General features: G+C 45.5%; 1 pseudogene; it reads left to right on the top strand.

Annotated features, from left to right (window-relative positions):
• The first annotated feature begins 1,063 nt into the window (after nt 1-1,063).
• On the top strand, nt 1,064-18,949 carry LOC136354583 (uncharacterized; annotated as a pseudogene).
• Nucleotides 18,950-19,477: the final 528 nt, after the last annotated feature.

Here is a 19,477-nt window from a genome sequence, read left to right as displayed (position 1 = left end):
AAAATTGGGAGAGAGGGTAGTTCCGCCAACGTGGTCATATATCTATCCTCTCCATCCACATCTTAAAATTGCAGGGGGAGAGAGTAGTTCCGCCAACGTGGCCATTTATCTAGGCAGCTTAATTCGGTATTCCCTCCCATAAACATGTTTTTTTTTCTTAAAAACAGATAAAATCCATCCTTTGCTCCAACAAAAACACTTGGTACAATAGTTTTTGAGCTCAAAACAAAGCGAAAAAAATTTAACAAAGAATGAACTGAAATCCTATCTTTAAATCTCCATTTAAAGTTGGCGAAATTTTACATCCAAATTAAATTCCCCCCACCACTAGCTTCTAATATGATATATAATATATAGATTTTTGGGCCGAGCTAGATTTGAACCAGCGTAGACATATCGTCAACGAATTTATAGTCCGTCCCCATTAACCGCTCGGGCATCGACGATCGATGAACTGATCAGATTAACCAACCAAAGTTGGCCTCGGTCATTATGTATTGAACCGACGAAAAAGCTTATATAACTTTTGCACGATAGTAAAAAGTCATAGCAAAACTCAAACTCAAAGGGTAAACTGTGCTTCTTATAATTTTTTTAAGATCGACACGAATCAATTGATATTTCTGTTCTAATTTCGGTCGTTTTCTCTCTCTCTGAATCAAACATTTTTTGCCATAATGTGCTGTTCCTACTATCTACCAAGTATACGGCGTTCTAATCCTACTATAGATTTGAGCCATAGCACATGGTTTCATAAAATCTGTACGATTTTTCCGATCTTGCATGGTGCATTATGGTCTTGAAATTCTCAATGTAGTCATGAACAGATCCAGCCTGCTTCCCATGAGTTAAGCGCCGGATCGGTGCCTGTTTGCAACTTTCTTAAAATATATAGTTAATTCACTCTTATATATATTCACTGCACAAAATAATCTACTCCTGCATGCGTGTGTCGTGCGTGCAGGTGTGGGTGCTCGAAGGTGGAAGATCAGGAGACGAGGAGGAGCAGCGAACATGGTCACGGCGATAGAGCATACAGGGGTTGGCTCCGGGCTGGCAGCGCATGGTGTGGCCATACTTCTGCCACGGCGAGCACGTCCTGACGACCGACGTGCGGATGAGACGCAGATCGGCGCACGCGCACCGGCTGCACCGGCTCCGTGACGGGAGCCGCCTCGCGCTGGCTAACCTTGGGACGGCGGACACGGCGGCGGCGCCGATGTACGACGTCCAGGCGTTTCCCTACGTCGGAACCACAGAGCCGCTAGGTGAATATGCAGTTAGGGATGCAAGTGGGTTGTCTCGCTACCCGTATAAAAGCTTGCTTGTTAGTTTATTTCTCGAATGATAGTATATAAAATTTAGAGGAAAAGATGAACTAGAAGTGGAATAAGCGGGAAAAAAACCCGCTAGCCCGCCTCGCTTGCATCCCTATATGCGACACAGATGTAGAAAGAACTCAAAGAAGTAGTTATGCTATGTTTATATCGGAAGTGAATTTTTGTCTTTTGAGGGGACATCTCCCGTTTTGTGCATGTCGTTTAAAAAGTTATCAACAAATTTTAAAAAAATTGCCAAGATGGATCAATATATAATATATCTTTTCGCAAATATGCATATGAGTTAAAATTCGATTTATACTATTCGAAACAAAAATAACAAATTTGACCGTAAATTACGCGTTCTGTTCATGGTCAAAATTGTTATTTTTGCCTCTACTTGTATAAGTTGAATTTGAATTTCGCATGCTTGTAAAGTGACATATCACATATTGATCTATCCTACTAACTTTTTTAAAAAATTTTGATGACTTTTTGTGTGATATGTAAAAATGAGGGGATATCCCATTAAGGGATGATTTGAGTTTTCTGTTTATATCAGGCATATATATGATCGGTGTAACATTTTCTTTCATGTTTCGACATTTTACAATTAAAAGATTGTTCCCCGTTTTTTTATGTGAATTGCAAACAGTGACAATACTATTACGTTCCCAAATGATGGGACAATTAATAGAGAGAATTCATAGTTGAACAACGTATTTGTTGCCAATGAAAAATGCTCGTGGACTTGTCTCAAATTAAATTGAGTAGCACTTTGGCATGTTTGCCATGAACTCCCTTCTGGAGAAGGTGGCAGTGGCGGGCTTAGCAAGTGCGACGTGCGTGAAAGGGGACGACGAGATTGTAGAGACAGGGTTCTAGGATCCGAACCGAGAGGTCCAAATTTCAGTGAAATTCGCCCATCTCGGTGAGGTCCGAGACAATATTTCCTCATAAATTCATCCCCATTTGATTTAAATTTGGTTCATATTTTATTAAAATTTGTCTAAAATATCCAAAATTCGTCCATTTCGATGTAGACCGAATTATTTTTGCTATTGGACCAGAACCCTGTTGTGGAAAATAGATGGGTTTCACGAACGCTACCTCATGAAACCGCTACTGAAAGCTGATCGATTTTGCTAGTTTTCTACTACGTTAACCCAAAGTCGTCGGTTTTTGCCGGGTTTTATTGGTTTTCAGTAAATCCGTGCCCGAGAAGCAAATTCCCCTTTGCCAAAGTTGACTGATTTTCCCTTGAGATTTTACCTTTTTTTCAAACATTACCTTTTTTAACCCTGTTTCAATTTCTCAGCTTGTGTACAGGCAGTTTTGCCCCTGCCTTATGTTTCGACGACCTGTCCGACGAGTTCATCTGCAGCCAGCGTGTCTGGAGCGGCGGCGCTCGTCGTGTTCGGTGTTGGATTTAGTCTCACATCGGTAATTAATGATGAGGTCCCACGATTTAAAAGGTGGGGGCAGTCCTTATCCATCAGACTAGTTTTTTGGGTTGTGTAGGTACAGGACCTAAAGTTATGGCTCTGGTTTGACCTGTGGTGGAGCAGGCCCAATATGACCTAGGTAGCCCACGGTTGGTGGGGCCGGACTGGACACTCTAACAAATGGTATCAAAGACCAGATTTAAAACTCGGAACAATTTCCATGGGTCATATGGTGGAGAGGCCAGGTAACAAGTCTTGACGGGAGAGATTGTTAGGCCCAAGGCCCAGGTAAGGCCCAGGTAACAAGTCTTCGGGGTCACATGGGTTAATGTGATACAAGTCTTCGGGGTCACATGGGTTAGGCCCAGGTAAGGCCCAGGTAACAAGTCTTTGGGGTCATATGGGTTAATGTGACAGGAGAGATTGTTAGACCAGAGACCCAGGTAACAAGTCTTCGGGTTTACATGGTCTTCGGGGTCACATGGGTTAATGTGACGGGAGAGATTGTTAGACCAGAGGCCCAGGTAACAAGTCTTCGGGTTTACATGGGTAAGTAGAACTCGGAACAATTTCCATGGGTCAGGTAACAAGTCTTCGGGGTCACATGGTATCTTTGGGGTTTCACATGGGTAGGGGTCACATGGTGTCTTCGGGGTTTCACATGGGTAAGTAGGTTTAGAACTCGGAACAAATTCAATGGGTCACATGGTGTCTTCGAGGTCACATCGGTTAATGTGACGGGGGAGATTGTTAGACTGGAGGCCCAGCTAACAAGTCTTTGGGTCACATGAATTCGGAACAATTTCTATGGGTCATATGGTCACATGGTGTCTTCGGGGTTTCACATGGGTAAGTAGGTTTAGAACTCAGAACAAATTCAATGGGTCACATGGTGTCTTCGAGGTCACATGGGTTAATGTGACGGGGGAGATTGTTAGACTTGAGGCCTAGCTAACAAGTCTTTGGGTCATATGAATTCGGAACAATTTCTATGGGTCATATGGGTAAGTAGGTTTAGAACTCGGAACAATTTCCATGGGTCACATGGTGGGGAGGCCAGGTAACAAGTGTTCGGGGTCAAATAGGTTAATGTGATGGGGAAGATTGTTAGACCCGAGGCAGGTAACAAGTCTTCAGGGTCACGTGGATTAATGTGACGGGTGAGATTATTAGACCCGAACTCCTCACATGGTGTCTTCGGGGTTTCACATGGGTAAGTAGGTTTAGAACTAGGAACAAATGCAATGGGTCACATGGTGTCTTCGAGGTCACATGGGTTAATGTGACGGGGGAGATTGTTAGACCCGAGGTCCGGGTAACAAGTCTTCGGGTCACATGAGCTCGGAACAATTTTCATGGGTCACATGGGTTAATGTGACGGGGGAGATTGTTAGACCCGAGGCCCAGGTAACAAGTCTCTTCGGGGTCACATGGGTAAGTAGGTTTAGAACTTAGAACAATTTCCATGGGTCACATAGTGGGGAGGCCAGGTAACAAGTCTTCGGGGTCACATAGGTTAATGTGACGGGGAAGATTGTTAGACCCGAGGCAGGTAACAAGTCTTCAGGGTCACATGGATTACTGTGACGGGTGAGATTGTTAGACCCGATGCCCAGGCAACAAGTCTTCAGGGTCATGTGACGGGGGAGGCCAGGTAACAAGTCTTCGGGATCACATGGGTTAATGCGACGGGGGAGATTGTTAGACCCGAGGCCTAGGTAACAAGTCGTCGGGGTCATGTGACGGGGGAGATTGTTAGACCCGAGGCCCAAGTAACAAGTCTTCGGGGTCAGATGAGTTGATGTGACGGTATGATGGAGAGTTGGCTAGCTCACGCGCACGCGGGCCTCCGTCTCAGTAGCGCTTAGCGCTTTTCTTGAAACAAAACAGCACGCATGATGCTACAGTAATGGTGATTACAGAAAATGCTACAGTAATTTCTCAATAAAAATAAAAACAAACGATTTTGAAATTTTGAGTTAAAAGTTTTCAAATATTGACATGAAAATTTTGAAAATACGATTTGAATGTTTCCAAAATATCGACATGAAAGTTTTCAAATATGAGTTAAAAGTTTTTGAATTTTGAGTTAAAAGTTTTCAAATCTCGAGTTGAAAGTTTCAAACCTGAGTTGAAAGTTTTCAAATCTGAGTTGAAAATTTTCATATCTCGAGTCGAAAGTTTTCAAATCTTGAGTCAAAAGTTTCAATTTTGAGTTGAAAGGTTTCAAAACTCGAGTTGAAAGTTTTCAAATCGAAGTTGAAAGTTTTCAAATCTATGTTGAAAGTTTTCAAAATTTAACTTCAAAGTTTAAATCTTAAGTCAAAACTTTTCAAATGTAACTTAAAAATTTTCAATCTATTAGTAAAAAAATCTCCTTACAAAAGGAAAAAAAAATCTTTCCTTAATTACTATCATTATCCTTAACTAACCAACGTTACACACGCTATGCAAAATATTCTCGATCTAACAGTGCTGGTGGCACGCGCGTACGTCGTGGGCCGTGTGGGCCGAAGTGCGCGCCCGGGACGCGTATGCGCGAATTAGAAATCCTAATGATGGGGGAGCACGGCTTAAAAGGTGGGGATAGTCCTCAACAATCAGACTAGTCTTTTGGGTTGTGTAGGCTCAGAACCTAAAGTTGTGACTCTAGTTGGGCCTGTGGTGGAGCAGGGCCAGTGTGACCTGGGTAGTTCCGATTGGACCTATGGTAGAGCAGGCCCATGTGACCTGGGTGGCCCACGGTTGGTGGGCCAGGCTGCGCACTGTAACATTCGGCTACCGCAACGACCTGCTCTCCCTGCTGGAGCCTGGAAGAGAGCACCGGCAACATCACGATTGTCAACCCAGCCACCGTTTCACGGTCTCACCCGTCCTGCCGCCGCCGCGGCTGCCTCCGAAATCGGAACTGCGTGTTCCATAGGGCCGCCGTCAGCTTCGGCTGCCACCCTACGACGGGGGATGGAATCATGGAAGTACACAAGATCGTCCACATCCCCGTCCGCGTGCGGCGAGGTCTCGGTGTTCGACGTGGTGGACGTGCTCACGCTGCGCGTGGCGGGGCGATGACGGCGTGAACTTGACATGGCGGGAGCTGCGACATCAACTGTGGCCTCGTGAGCGTCGACAGCGCGACGTACTACTGGATCGCCATGGACGGCGCCGCCATCATGTCCTTCAATCTCGAGTGTTATAAAAGTTAGTCGATATAGCGGAACAACGACTAACCTTCCCAATCGCTTCAGTCCTTGATCGCCCAAGACATGCTAGATGACGACACAGGAACACACGATATTTGTTAACGAGGTTCGGCCGAAGCCTACATCTCCGGGGCTATGATTATGGGTGCTCCTCCCCAACCAATATAGCTCCTAGCCGCTACGAGTCCATGGCCTCGCCGCCATCCACTTCCTACGTGTCTACGCTACATTGTAGTCGCCATGGTTACATTGTGGTGCCCCCCTCTCTATTTAAGAGAGATGACGGGTTGCAAAGTCCAACTCTAACTCCACCCCCTAATACCTATTACAACTCCAAGTCCAACTGTAACCAAATAGGACTAGTATATTCGACACCTATTCTAACAAACTCCACCTTGGCGAATATACGCCACCCAGAAATCACAGAATCACCATGCCGATCCACCTGTCCTCCGGACTTGGGTTGTGTAACATCCTGAAAATTCCTGACATTAAAAATCACTAAAATTTTGAACTTTTTAAAACTTTTTGCATCATGCTGGAAGTTATTGCTTGCCAAACCATAAATCGACGCAATGGAAAAAAATCAATCTAAAGATTTACACCCGAGCAATAGTTACGATTTACAACGATACGATATTTATTATCAATCCCATAAATATTTATGCACATGAAAGCCAGGCCAAATAAAGTACAAGTCAATTATTAAACCCTGTGGTATAAATCACAAATCAAATATTAAATAATCAAACCATGTTGATAGCCTGATTTCATATTTAACAAAAGGAAACAACATAGTTGAATATAATTCACTTGAATCCAATCTCACATGAAATATAAATATAAGTACACATGAAATGATGATCACATCAATGGCCCCATCTATAATAGAGTATCTCACTAGAATATATAATTAATATTTGAAACACCTTATCAAGCTCCTCATAGCATGAAAATCACTCATATAAAATAATGGTCATATAAATAAATTAGGCTTTATACATAAACAAGAATATGTGAGTGTTTAATTAAACAATTAGATTAATGTTGTACTAAGTCTCAATTTATATTTATAGAATGAGTAGACCCACGTAAAATGCATTGTTATACAAATAAGTTCATTCAATGTGCTATTGTAATAATAATGGCCACATTAGGATATTCTAAATTAATTTTAGAACCCTCAAAGCCTCCAAAATTATCTAGGTTAATTTTAGATTTAAACCTCATTTAAATAATACAATAGGAAAATATATAAAATATGGGTAATATTAAATTTTGGTCAACTTTCATCTAAAATAAAACATATATTGGGTAAAACTCTAATTGTATGAAATCTAGAAATTATGGGACAAGTTTTAATAGGAAATAGGCCTCAAAAGTGGATAATTAGGAAAAAGTCACTATTCATCGGCTGCCAGGTGTTCGACGTGGTGCCCTAACCCAGCCCCTCCTCTTTCCCCCTCTCTCTGTCGCCGCGCCGCCTGCCCGTCGCGTCGCCGCTGCTGCGCTGCGCGCCGTCGCCGTCACTGCCTCGCGCCGCGCACCGCCGCTGTCACGCCATCCTACGCCCGCGCATCGCGTTCGTCGTGTCGCCGTCGTCTCGAGCCCCGCGCCGCCCTGTCGCCATCGCCGCGCGCCGAGCCCCGTGCCGCGCCACGCCGTCCCGTCCCCACTGCCGCGCCGCGCGCCGTCGCCATCGCCGCGCGCCGCGAGCCATCGCCGTCGTGCTGCCGCACCTTCGAGCCCCGAGCCCCATGCTGCCGTGCGCTGTCCTATCGCCGTCGCGTCACCGCCCACATCGCCGTCGCCGTCGTCGGTCGCATCGTCTCGAGCCCCTCCCCTCCGCGCGCGCTGTCGTCGTCGCCCCCGCGTCGCGCCCCGTGCCGCGCCGCCTCGCTCCCCGCGCCCCTGCCGCGCCGCGCGCGTCGCTGTCACCCGTCGCCGTCACCCTCGCCGCGTCGCGCCGCGCCGTTGCCATGGCCCGTCGCTACCGCCGCGCGCCGCTCGCCTGTCGCGCCGAGCCCCCTGCCGAGCCCCGCGCCGCGACGCCCGCCCGTCGCGTCGCCACTCCGAGGCCCGCGCCGCCGCGTCGCCGCGCGTCACCGTCGCCTCGCGCCCCGCGCGCCGCGCCGTCCCATCGCCATTAGGGCCGGCCACCCCTCCCCGCGCCCTATAAATCCCTCCCCCCCGGCGCCCTTCCATCCCACACCACCCCCCCTCCTTCCCCTCCTTTTTCCCCCTTCCCCTCCACCACGCCGCGCCGCCGCCTTCGTGCCGCCGCGCCGTGCGCCGTCGTCGCGCCGCCCTCGCGCCGCCGCACCGCCGCCTTCGTGCCGCCGCGCCGTCGCTGTCGTCGTGCCGCCGTCGCCACCGCCGTCGTCGGTAAGTCGCCGCCTCCCCCCTTGCTCGGTCGTCGTCGCCAGAGAGCCGAGAGAGAGAGGAGGGAGAAGAAGCCGGGAGGGAAAGAAGAGAGAAAACAGAGAAGAGAGAGAGAAAAGGGAAAGGAGAGGAGAGATTAGAGTGGGCCCCACGTGTTTAGTGAATAGTAATTCTCTTCTTAATCTTTATTAGTTGAGTCTATTACATGTGGGTCCGGGTGGTTAAAAATCTAATTATAGAGGTTTTATAATCTCGAGTCTATGACATGCGGGCCCTACCGGGTTTAATGACCGGTTTGACCCTAGTCAAAGGAGTCGGGCCCACCTGTCATTTGCCCATATGATTCCTTTAGAAAGAAAAAAATAAAATAAAAGAAAAGAAAATAGGAAGACCCCATCTGTCAGTCACTATAGCATGTGGATAAGGTTGTATTAAAAATAAATGAATTAGGAACAGTACCATTTCGCAATTATTAGAATTAATTCAAATTTGAATCTTTACACTAGCATAACTTATTCATTTTAACTCGGATTTGAGTGAAACTTGAACATAAATTCATCTAAATTCACAAGCTTTCCAATGGTATATAATTCACTATTTAATAAAATATATTTATAATTATTAATAATTAATATCAAGATGATGTATAATAGTTAACTTAAAAATATGCTAATAAATAAAATTAGTATTGTACAGTAGAGTGGATGTAATAATATTTGTCTCTAACATGTCTTGCCACTGTAACAACCACACAAACTAATTTTATGTGATGTCTCAAATGAATGGATGTATAGGAAAATACTAGTACTTATTTAATATTTGATGGCCATATAATTAAATCCATGGCTTATAAATTATTTAGATAAGTTTAGCCTCATACTTTGTAACTAAAATATAAACACACTTAGATGAACCTTCAACTTGTCTAAGGAGAATAATAACTGAGCTAGTTGTAAATGGACCACTTAAAGTTAGTTGGAATAATGTCATGTGAAGTGGAATATATATAGTTCGGTTGACATCCATTAGTTAACAAAACAGAGCCATCTTAATCACATATATCGTATAGCTTCCAGTAAATAGCAATTATTCAGTAAATGATCCAATGATTAAATATTGTTGCACCCACATACATTGTACATCCTAATTTAGATGTACGGTATATCAAAAATCTACCCTTTTGTGTATAGTAAACTAATGAGTCTATGACAAACATCTATAGTGGATAAAATACTAATTATAAATCTTGACCTAATATAATTGTAAATTAGGATTATTCATTGTAAAATTATGTGATGAGATAGCTCGTAACCATAATATGATTGACCTAGACAATTCTAACATACAAAGCAAGGGTAATTGTTAACCTTTATAATTTATTTTGACAAGTAAAATATGTACATAATTAAAATAAAGCCTCCATCAATAAAATAATAATACAAATGATTCACAGTAATTATTTGACCGATCCAAATCCATCCGGCAACAGAACCTCTAGTGTATAACTGTTCTATTTAGATAGATGCATGAATAGCCATTTGCTAGACTAAACCACATAGTAGCCAGATACGTATCTCATTCATACTATATTGGTTAGCTCCTATATAGACCACCATGACAACAGAAAGATTAAGAAACTTTAGCCCTTAGCATGTTGGAAACCATTAGCAAGCGCGAATAATATGAGCAACCGTAAGTTTGACCTCAACAAATATATTTTGTTTGTGCATATTTGATTGTTGCTTGAATATTGGTTTTTCTTGCGTATTCTAGACTTTGTGTATCGGTTAGTCGTGAGGCAACGTCAGCAACTTCCAGGAGGTGAAGGTTGATCAAGAATTATATCAAGAATAAGGACTATCCTGAGCAAGGCAAGTCATCACTATTCCTTGAACATGTTGATCCCAATTGCGAAATTGTTTTGTTTACAAATAAAATTGCATGCAATGATGAACATCCTACTTGTGATTATGCCATGCCTTGATTATTGTTTACCCTTAAATCTTTGTAACCATGTTTACGTATGAGTCCCTAGTCAACTATGACAATTGCTTAGAAATGCTATTTTAGAATCATGCATACTCATATTTATCAAATGCTATATGCTTGGGAAATTACCTTTGAGAAGGTAATTGAGATGCGGCATGTGGAGACATGAGCGCCACATTGCCATGATGTTGATGACATGATTTGTGAAAGGAGAAATAAAATTAAACAACTGTTTTCGACTGGGGCGGACGGAGGATTTGGGTGGTATCTGGAAAAGGCTAGTACCGTCCCCGGTCAATTAAGGACCGAGCCATGAAGTTAAGCATGAAACGACCCCCGTACAACCGCACTTCTCGTATGGGTATAGACCTAGCGGATTAGATAGCCGAGCGGAGGCAGTATCCCTGCATAGATGGTTCACCCCTGAGTGAGGCAGGTGCGCTACGGTGGGACAGCCGTTGAGGTAGGGCCGAGAGGCGTGCCCTACATCGGTGTCGCCATTGGTAGGACTGCCATGAGTGTGTGAGAGAGAACTTAACTTGAACCATAATTTAATATGTGTGTGAGACTTCTCTTTCCCGGGAGCACCAGAACTCCTCTCACTGCTAGAAACATGGACGCCTAGAGTGCATGAGGATTTAAGTTCATGGAGCGGGTACTGCCAATGCAAGGTTATCGAAAAGTTTTGTCGTGACGCGTCTCATGTGTTGGGACGAGGCTCATGTGTTGGGCAGTCGCGGAGTGCGGGTAAAGTGTACATCCACTGCAGTGTGAGTAAACCAAATCTATTCGAATAGCCGTGCTCGCGGTTATTGAGCACCGGGACATGTATTACACTTGGCAAGACTCAAAGTTCTTAACTTGTGTGGGATGGGATATTGCATGATGATTTTATGCTGTTGGAGCCACTTCCTGAGAGGCGGGAAGGTGGACGTCCTCAGAAAACCATGACGATTCAATGGCGGGAAGCTATCCTTGGGATCATAATGGATGGTGGACAAAACCGTCGTTGTTTAATGTGAAAACTGGTATTAAAATTTGATCAGTCTATGCTAGGTCTTAGGCTTGTGAAAAGAATTACAAAACTAGCTTTATGCAAAAGAACCTGAAGCCATTCCTTGAAAAACCCTCTATCATATGCATTGTTGTTGTGGTGGCTTGCTGGGAACGGTTGGTACTCACCCTTGCTATTTATATATCTTTTAGGAGAGTGTTGAAGAGAAGCCCTTGTCGGTACGCTTGCGTATCCCACAAGATGATCGGAGTGCGGTCTTGTTCTAGGTCTCATTCCCCAGTCGACTGCCTGTGGCATGTTAACCGGGCCCTTATATTATTTTGTCTTCCGCTGTTGTTCTCTAATAGTTGTTGGCCTACCTGGCCCTAATGTAAGTATTTAACTCTTTTAGCCTAAATTCATTCGTGATATGTTGTGATTCAACTATGTATGTGTGTACCAACTACTGATCCAGGGATTGGTACGGATAAACACAGAAGATTTCCGATTTCCAAAATCGGGGCTCTACAGGTTGTCTTCTTTGCAGCTTCACCGCAAGCTGCCCGACGAGTCTGCGCCAGACCAACCGCCTTCAAGAGACTCTGCTATCCCTGTAATTTCTTTCTCTTGGACTCCACCTGCAACAGTGCTCCACTTTCTCACCTATCAGCTCAGTCGTCTTGCCAACCGAAATTGAATTCCTTCCTAGCTGTCACATCATAGACTTCTCGAAGACCATGTTCACTTACATCTACGTCTTAAATTTAATTTGATCTAATCCATGGCCAGATAACCCTTGTCATCACCAAATAGATAAACCAAACTCACCAGACATGAAGAACTGAACCCTTTCTTCCTTGTCGTCTTATGAACCGAGCTAATAAATCCAACATCCACTCCTTTCCGCATCCGTAGACTGAATCCATGATATTTTGAGAAAATCACCGTTGCCTTGAATCACCCGAAAAAATTACCACCATAGCACTTGCTCTTCTCCTTCAGTGACGCAGATTTCCATATATCCCCATCATGCCGACCCGCATATCCTGGATATATCTTGTACTGCCAAACAATATCGTCAAACCCATCAACGATATTTGACCCGCTGTTGCCCGGGTCCTTTTCTTCAGTCCTGGCTTAACTCCATATATCTCAACCCCTCGTCGAGTCCCAGATATATCATGTTTTCGCCAGATAATTCCATATTGCGACCTGATTAGCCTGTTGCCACCAGTCTACTCGCCTTTTGCACTTGCAAACTATCCAGACCGTAGAACCTTCTTGCCTTCTTCTGAATCTATTCACAAGTTTCTCCAACGAATCACTGTGCACGTTGTACTTGATCTAACCGTCCAAGTTTCGCAGTCTAACCAGTCCATCGGTCTGACCACCCTGTCGGCTCAGTTTAACCGTTATACATGCACATCTTACGCACCTTGTCTCGACAAGTATACTCACTGCATTGCCTTGATCACCATATATCTACACCATGTTTGCTGTCTTGTGCCCATGAACCGCTCTGCTGAATCACAGCCTCGCACCAATTACCAAGTCCCAAACTCCAGGTCAATTTGATCTGTCCATGCCGTACGCAAACAAGTTGACTCCTGCCATCTCGTCCACCGCATTGATCCATCAATTTTCCTGATCAAGTCCGTTTAGTTGTTTTGATCTCCGTGCCCTGCTTGATGTAGCTTGCAACTCCACTGCACAACCTCCTCTCGTGCGCCACCAAGCCCACGTGAGAACAGCATGCCTGCTGGTGCTAGCTTTTCACGTGACCTTGTAATAGTAGTGATATGTTTATGCAATTAATGATCCACATGACCATAGTCCATGCCCAAACTTGCACTACTAATCCCCCCTGCATGCAGCCAAGTAATTGCCCTGTTTTCTTACACGAACTGAAGCCAAAAGCACCACGATCCGCTCTGCCGATTTCGATACATGAGTTTGCTCCTAACTCCGATCCACGCCTACCAAACAGAGTCCTTTACGATGTCGACTCCGAATCCACACCTTCTCCGACTCAAGTTTGATCTGCGTCTTCTTCTGCATTGAACTCAATTCTATCGTCTTCCTTGCTGCCTCATCGTCTGCATCATTAAGCCTATGGCTTCCTGTTCGTATGTAAGCCAACACGTGTATTTTGTGCATGTGTATAGTACGTACTCCATACGCACTGTCCATGCCTCCGCACGCACCGTAGTCGCAACCATCGTGTTCACCGCCCACGACCTCATCGTCCTTGGCCCTACACGTCCGCCGCGCCGCGCCACACTCGCCGGTTTCGCCCTTCCGTCAGTGGCCTCCCTGCCGCCGCGGATCCGCGTTCGCCGCGTGCATCGGGCGCGCCGTCCATGGTGCTACCCCTCCGATCTCTCCGGTCGCCTTCGGCCACGCCCGGCCCCGTCTTTTGGTCACGTTCCGCCATCGCCGGTCTGATCGCGAGCGAGGCCGTCGCCTCCGCAACGTCCTCGTTGTCGCCATCGATCTCATCGCCACGGCTGACGATCTCCTATCGATGCGCGATCCCCATCTCGTGTTTCCTTCTTCACGTGTTTTCTTGATCCAATACTAAAACCTTCGCCTCTGATACCACTTGTTATAAAAGTTAGTCGATATAGCGGAACGACGACTAACCTTCCCGATCGCTTCAGTCATTGATCGCCCAAGACATGACAGATGACGACACAAGAACACACGATATTTGTTAACGAGGTTCAGCCGAAACCTACATCCCCGGGGCTCTGATTATGCGCACTCTAACAAGTGGTATCAGAGCCCAACGTTTGGAACCCGAAACAATTTCCATGGGTCACATGGTTGGGAGACCAGGTAACAAGTCTTCGGGGTCACATGGGTTGATGTGATGGGGGAGAATGTTGGGCCAGGCCCGGGGTCACATGGGTTGATTTGACGGGGGAGATTGTTGGGCCCGATCGATGTGTGACGGGGGAGATTGTTGGGTTTAGTCCCACATCGGTAATTGATGATGGGGGAGCACGACTTAAAAGGTGGGGGCGGTCCTCACCCATTAGACTAGTCTTTTGGGTTGTGTAGGCTCAGAACCTAAAGTTGTGGCTCCAGTTGGGCCTATAGTGGAGCAGGCCCAATGTGACCTGAGTGGCCCATGGTTGATGGGCCAGGCTGGACACTCTAACATCACGAACGCATTGCTGGTGGATCTTCGCATGTGATCTATGCATTTTAGTGCGAGCACTAAAATTTTCTTCTAAAAATTTGTCAAATATAATTGTGCTGTAATTATATGTAACACTGTAACTATAATGTAACTTGCATGTAAGTGAGATGTAACTTTAGAAAACTTCCGTTTGGACACTGCCCACGCGAAAGACGATCACGAACTCGCAACGTTTGTTTGTACGATGCATGCGGAGCATGCAGGCTGAACTTGTGCATGCCATCGAACTAATGCTTGCCGTCATCTACCAGCATACAGTGCTTGGCCATCATTCATGCATGCCATGAAACATCAAACGAGGACATGTTCGGCTATGCCCTGCCGCTTTATGTCTGCCCTTCGTCCGTCATCTACGCATGAATGAGCCGCGCCTGTGGCCTGGGGACGTCGAAAGAAACAAAAGCACGTATCCTGAGGTTTATCAAACGGTTCAAAAATCGACAAATTCCGAGGAAGAAATTTGTCGACAGATTTGTAGCAAAATCGCCTCAACAACAGGAGTAGCCTAGTGCGGCTGGTTGATGACGATGCAGAGCCATTGGAGATGGATGGTAGTGTGTATCGTGTAGAGCACGGTACCTCGAGCATCTAAGTATATTCTCCTACGTCGAGACAACGGAGACACTATATCAGCCTCAACGTTTTCGTTTGCAGTCTATGTAAGAATTCTCTGACTTACTTCTCTCTGATGTGGATCACTAACATATGGCCCATTTCGTGTTAGGGCCTCGGGTGGGCTGCACATGTGTCAGTTCTATGTAAAAATTCTCTGACTTACTTCTCTCTGATGTGGATCACTAACATATGGCCCCTTTCGTGTTAGGGCCTCGGGTGGGCTGCACATGCGTCAGTTCAGCCAGGCCCAATCAAACCGAAGGGAGACCATGTAAACGAAGAATGGAGGCTGCAATGCGAGGGGATCGAACAGAGGATTGGTGAACGGCGAACGGCGGCGACCTGAAGGCCGGTTGTCTCCTTGTCGATTTTCTTCCCCTACCTCTCCTCCTTCGTACGTCCAGCCCTCCACCTTAGCTCTAGAGGCTTTTAAAGCTTGTATCCCCTTCCTCTTCATCTTTAGTTTCAGCTCAAGTAGCTGGTTATGTACTAGTGAAGTTGTGAGTTATATTGGAGATTGTCGTTATTTTGTTCAGAGAAGAGGTCTCTAACAAGATGGTATCAGAGCTATCAACCACCAAATCTGTCATGAACAAGGAGAAGCTATAGATGGATAAAGCACTGGTTTGGTTACTAAAGATGTTTGAGTTGGTAATAAGAGAAGATAGACACGCTGTTGCAAATGTTTGAGTTGTGGAAGAAGAGAGAAATAGATAAAATTTAAGTTGCATGCATGTTTATGGAGTTATATATCACATATTAATACATCTTTTTATTTTTTTTTAAAAAAATTCATAACTATTTGAGTTGTCTCCCAAAAAGTAAGTTAGAGAATCTTAATTAGTCCACGAGCTCTTATCTCGAAAGTATACGTTTAATTTTTTATGTATATGTACATAACCGCATATGTACGTATAAACTGGGATACACGTATAACTATATATATATAAAGTTTATACGTATATACATATCAATATATATAGGTGGGCAAACTGATTGTGTGGTTGCACCCGCACGCGGTCAGCCACCCCTCAGTGCCCTTGCATGTGGGGGCAGGCAAATGGATTTTTTTCTGCTTATTTTTACTTTATATTTTTCCCAAATTTTATACTATCATGTGCAAACACCTTGACTCCAACCATCATCATCAGAGACTCTTTTCCTCATACAGAAAAAGACAAACTTACTAAGAAATTAAAAATCGAACACAGTACAAAATTCAAATGACTTTGAACCAGTTTCAACGAACCTGAGCTAATCTGGAAAGAACTGCGAGAGAATCCAAAATTTTTGACCGATTCCCATGCATATCGCGTAGACCGTAGCCGCATGGGATTCTTTGACTAGCTGTAGTGCTGTACTACTACTACTTATAGCCCCCAGACGGCGTCGCCAACATCGATGAGCTTGATCCTGAAACGCCGGCGCCGGCGACGGACGACGACGACCGGTGGGGCGACGTCGTCCTGACGGACGTGCTCTGGGAGATCCTCAGGCGGCTCCCGCAGATCAGCGGCCGGCGGCGGCTCCGCCTCGTGTGCCGGCGGTGGCGCGACGTCGTCGACGAGGTCGAGCCGGAGGTGCAGCGGAGGCGCGCCAAACCGCTCGTCTTCTTCAAGGACGGCAGGTACGAGCCCGCCTCCGCGTTCCTCCTCCACGACGTCGCCGGAGACTGCGACGTCACCTCCCTCTCCCTCTTCCGCGAGGAGGAGGAGGACGACGACGGCGGCGATAGGGATTTCTTCGCCCGCTACAACAACGACGACATGGTCGGCTCGTGCAACGGCCTGATCTGCCTGTGGTTCGACCGAGATCCCCTCTACTACGGCAGCATCGTCGTGATCAACCCGGTCACCGGCGAGTCCCTCCACGTCCCGTCGCTGCCGACGGCGACCCGCGCGGGCACGATCAGCTTCGGCTACCACCCGACGACCGGCAAGTACAAGATCGTCCACTTCCCCTCCAATGGCGGGCTGGTGGACGATGTCACGCTGGGGGACTCCGCCGCCGCGTCGTCGTCGTCGTCGTCCCCCTCCCGCCATGGCCGCGGCGGCCACGGCGACGGGGTGGTGGATGTCCTCACGCTGGGGGACGACACCGCCGGTGGCGGCGGCGGCGCGCGGTGGCGGTGAAGGCGCCGCCGTGGAGCCTGTGCGCCGCCTGGGGCGTCGTCAGCGTCGACGGCGCCACGTACTGGGTCACCGAGGGCAGGTAGATCATGTCGTCCGACCTCGAGCACGAGCGCGTCGCGGCCGTCGCGCCGCTGCCGGCGATGAGCAGGTGCCGCTTGCCGGTGTCCATGGCGAAGGAGGACGCCTGCTGCCAGCTGACGGATGTCGGCGGGAGGCTGGGGGTTTCCATCGCCATCCACCGGCGGAACTCAATCCGCATTGAGGTACACTCACCAAGTCTTTCTCTTAGGTCGACTCGTTTTTCCATATCATCCATAAAAATCTGAAGAATGAAATACATGGGCGGTCTCTAACTTGTGCGGTCCTGAACTCTTATAATGTATTTGTAGTACCTAAATTTGTTATGGGTGTTATATAGGTCCAAAGATATTCTAACCCGCTCATGCGTTGGCACGGCATTGCCACGGTGGCGTCTACGAGTCAGTGGAATCCATATGTGTCAAGCAAATATAAAAAATAAAATTTAAAACCATATTTTCTCATCCTAGGTTGATAGAAAAAAGATAAAATTTAATTTGAAGGCAGAGAGGAAACAACATGTTTTTTTAATTTTATTTTTTCCTATGTGACCGACACATTGGTCGGACTAACAAGTATGCACTACCATAGCATGCCACATCAATATATGGAGCGGGTTAGAGCTCGTTTGAATCTATATGATACCCAGGATAAGTCGAGATCTCAAAAATATATTTTGAGGGTTTAGGGACCTAGATAATACACCCACACAAGTTTAGGAACCACTCGTACACTTCAAAATTGATAAGATTAATATACGATATATTACTTTCTAAATATGTAAGTTTAAATTCGACTTGCATGTGTTGAAAAACCAAATTTAATTGTAAGTAGTACGCACTACAAATAATTAATTTATTTTATTTTTGTTCCTATTTATTTAAGCTGAAATTTAAACTTGCATGTTTGTGGATATCTTTCAATACCAAGATGGTAAACTTTATTATATGTTTTCTATAATATAAGAACTAACCTATTTTTTCTATGTAATTTGTGTAATATTTGATTATCTACAGGTGTGGATATTAGAGGGACAAAGATGGAGCCAATGGCGCACCATACAAGGGCTTCAGCCTAACCAGAAGATCGGGCGACCATACTTTGCTTATGGAAAGTTCGTCTTAACAAACATCTATCGAAAAATATTTAGGGAGAGACTTAATATAGGGTACCAGCACTTGCCATGCTCCCTCAAGGCTGGGAGTATTCTCTCAAGGGCAATAGAAGGCACACCAGTGGCAAAGTTTAAAACCGAAGAACTACGAATGTTCAGCTATACTGAGACCGGTGAACCTTTAAACATATACAAGGAGGAGGAGGACAAGAAGGAGGAGGTGGAGGAATCATCATCATCGGAAGAAGAAGAAGTGGCAGTAAATGCATAGTTGGGTACTACATTCTTTGGATCAATGTTAAACGATGCTCATCTTGAGTGTAGAGGCATCCTGGCCCTGGCTGAAGGCATAGTCGAGAGGCGTGACCACATATAGCCTAGGCTTGGAGGGGCCCAATCCAATATTGTCTTTAATTTATATGCTTCTGCCCATCAGTGTTAAATTTTGCATTGATTGATTTCGAATTAAGGTTGTTCCTCAACTTATAAATACTTATAGATAAATAATATTGGAGGCGCTAATACACGCGCTGCACGCGGAATGCTAGTTCGAGCACCGCACAACGCTCTCTCCATCCGGTTTTCCCTTCTCTGTATCCAACCTTTCCACCATCCGGTTTTTCCCACCTACCGTGTTTCTTTTTTCTTTTTTCTATCTCATTTATGCTTCATCAAAAGGCCCGATAAAATATTAACTATCTAGATTTTTCCGTTCTCTCGTTCCTTCTCTTCAGATTTTTTTTCTCGTTTTAGTAAAATATTACTATCTAGTTTGTCTTTCCGAGTTTTCTATTTTTCTAGTGTCTCTCCATGTTTGAAAAGTAACAAATTTACTATGTTGAGGTTTCCATTTGCTCCCAGCATCCCATCACTGCACTTTCCAAACTACTCCATAACAAATTTACTCGCATGAATGCTCCCTTCAAAACTAACAAATTTACTTGCATGAATACCCCCACATCGTTTGGCACCGTTATTAGATGGTTGTAAAAAATTACTACCAG

This window comes from Oryza sativa, chromosome 12 (genome assembly GCF_034140825.1).
Source record: "Oryza sativa Japonica Group chromosome 12, ASM3414082v1".
NCBI classification, from domain to species: Eukaryota; Viridiplantae; Streptophyta; class Magnoliopsida; order Poales; family Poaceae; genus Oryza; species Oryza sativa.
Note: the sequence above shows the minus strand (reverse complement) of the source record. Positions and strands in the feature narration are given on the sequence as shown.